Genomic DNA, 3,223 nt, shown 5'->3' on the forward strand with positions numbered 1-3,223 from the left:
TATCCTAAATTTGTTCTGAATTTCTTCTTTCCCTCTGTCTTCTTTTTCTCTGTCCCCACTTTCCTTTCCATTGTTTTCATTTACAAATTTCTGTCCAGCTGAGCGAAGTGGATAGAAATCACTTCTTCCAGCTCTTCCGGCTCTTCCCGCTGCAACAGCTGAACAGATTCCTCCACCAGGTCCACCGGCTCGACTTTTTAACCAACTCCACAGTCTCTACTGTCTCTACTGTCTCTACCGGCTTTTCTGTCTCCACCGGCTTTTCTGTCTCCACCGGCTCTTCTGTCTCTACCGGCTCTTCTGTCTCTACCGGCTCGTCTGTCTCCACCGGCTCTTCTGTCTCCACCGGCTCTTCTGTCTCTACCGGCTCGTCTGTCTCCACCGGCTCTTCTGTCTCCACCGGCTCTTCTGTCTCTACCGGCTCTTCTGTCTCCACCGGCTCTTCCACCGGCTCTTCTGTCTCCACCGGCTTTTCTGTCTCCACCGGCTCTTCTGTCTCCACCGGCTCTTCTGTCTCCACCGGCTCTTCTGTCTCTACCGGCTCTTCTGTCTCCACCGGCTCTTCCACCGGCTCTTCTGTCTCCACCGGCTCTTCTGTCTCCACCGGCTCTTCTGTCTCCACCGGCTCTTCCACCGGCTCTTCTGTCTCCACCGGCTCTTCTGTCTCTACCGGCTCGTCTGTCTCCACCGGCTTTTCTGTCTCGACCGGCTCTTCTGTCTCCACCGGCTCTTCTGTCTCTACCGGCTCTTCTGTCTCTACCGGCTCTTCTGTCTCCACCGGCTTTTCTGTCTCCACCGGCTCTTCTGTCTCCACCGGCTCTTCTGTCTCTACCGGCTCGTCTGTCTCCGCCGGCTTTTCTGTCTCCACCGGCTCTTCTGTCTCTACCGACTCTTCTGTCTCCACCGGCTTTTCTGTCTCTACCGGCCCTTCTGTCTCCACCGGCTTTTCTGTCTCCACCGGCTCATTTGTCTCCACCGGCTCTTCTGTCTCCACAGGCTCTACCGGTTCCAGTGGCACCACTGGTTCTGCAGGCTCCACCTGTGGTGGTGTTACCAATGGCTGTACTGGTTCCAGTGGTTTCACAGGCTCCACCGGCTCCTCTGGCTCCACCAGCTGAGCCACTTTCCCTGTCAACAGAAAATGTAGAGTCACAGTACTGAGTTTGAGGGGTTTTATCCACTGTTTAAAATAACAATCAGCAAATCAAGCTGCTCTGATCTGCTCTGATTCTGAGAAAATCAATTTAAAACGTGTGTTTGCGTCATGCAGGTTTGGTAGGAACACCGTCAGCTCACCTGGCTCCACCCTGTGTCGCTCCGTCGCTGATGTCGCTCTGGCCTCTCGTCGTCTCTGCACGTGTTCTGATTCAACAAAAGAGAGAAAACAAGGAAGAAATACATTTTACATACGATTTGAGAGAAAAAAAAAAGGTTTTCTTCCATGATGAGTTTCCTTAGCTCAGGAGGAGACCTTACCAGAGTCGCCAGCGAGAGACCACCCACGACATCCCTGAGCCCATAACTCCAGACCTTCTGGGCGCAGGTGGATGGTTTCATCCACGGGGTCGGGTTTGGCGACGGCGGCCTGGGAAACTCTTGATTCTGCAAGAGATCAATCAAGGAAAAGCCTCATTATCACCATTCAGATGCAGCAGCACATCTCAAAAAAAGACAGAAATTAATTAATTTCTCTTAATGTAATTAAAACTGACAGCCAGTATTCAACCATGTGTTCTGATTCAACAAAAGAGAGAAATTGAGGAGGAGACTTTACCAGAGTCACCAGCTGGAGTCGGTTCGACGGACTCCGCCGGTTCAACGGCCTCAACCAGCTCCAGTGTCACCACTGGTTCTTCAGGCTCCACCGGCTCCTCTGGCTCCACCAGCTGAGCCACTTTCCCTGTCAACAGAAAATGTAGAGTCACAGTCGTGAGTTTGGGGGGTTTTTATACACTGTTTAAAATAACAATCAGCAAATCAAGCTGCTCTGATCTGCTCTGATTCTGAGGAAATCAATTTAAAACGTGTGTTTGCATCATGCAGGTTTAGTAGGAACATCGTCAGCTCACCTGGCTCCACCCTGTGTCGCTCCGTCGCTGATGTCGCTCTGGCCTCTCGTCGTCTCTGCACGTGTTCTGATTCAACAAAAGAGAGAAAACAAGGAAGAAATACATTTTACATACAATTTCAGAGAAAAAAAGGTTGTTTTTTTCCTTCCATGATGAGTTTCCTTAGCTCAGGAGGAGACCTTACCAGAGTCGCCAGCGAGAGACCACCCACGACACCCCTGAGCCCATAACTCCAGACCTTCTGGGCGCAGGTGGATGGTTTCATCCCCAGGGTCGGGTTTGGCGACGGCGGCCTGGGAAACTCTTGATTCTGCAAGAGATCAATCAAGGAAAAGCCTCATTGTCACCATTCAGATGCAGCAGCATATCTCAAAAAAAGACAGAAATTAATTAATTTCTCTTAATGCAATTAAAGTGACAGCCCTAATTAAACCATTAAACCAGAAGACTTTACCAGAGTCACCAGCTGGAGTCGGTTCGACAGACTCCGCCGGTTCAACGGCCTCGACCAGCTCCAGTGTCACCACTGGTTCTTCAGGCTCCACCGGCTCCTCTGGCTCCACCAGCTGAGCCACTTTCCCTGTCAACAGAAAATGTAGAGTCACAGTCGTGAGTTTGGGGGGTTTTTATACACTGTTTAAAATAACAATCAGCAAATCAAGCTGCTCTGATCTGCTCTGAATTTGAGGAAACAATCAATTTAAAATGTGTGTTTGCGTCATGCAGGTTTGGTAGGAACATCGTCAGCTCACCTGGCTCCACCCTGTGTCGCTCCGTCGCTGATGTCGCTCTGGCCTCTCGTCGTCTCTGCACGTGTTCTGATTCAACAAAAGAGAGAAATCAAGGAAGAAATACATTTTACATACGATTTGAGAGAAAAAAAAGGTTTTCTTCCATGATGAGTTTCCTTAACTCAGGAGGAGACCTTACCAGAGTCGCCAGCGAGAGACCACCCACGACATCCCTGAGCCCATAACCCCAGACCTTGTGGGCGCAGGTGGATGGTTTCATCCACGGGGTCGGGGTTGGGGACGGCGGCCTGGGAAACTCTTGATTCTGCAAGAGATCAATCAAAGAAAAGCCTCATTATCACCATTCAGATGCAGCAGCACATCTCAAAAAAAGACAGAGTCTAATTAATTTCAATTCATGCA

This window comes from Salarias fasciatus, chromosome 7, assembly GCF_902148845.1.
Source record: "Salarias fasciatus chromosome 7, fSalaFa1.1, whole genome shotgun sequence".
Lineage (NCBI taxonomy): Eukaryota > Metazoa > Chordata > Actinopteri > Blenniiformes > Blenniidae > Salarias > Salarias fasciatus.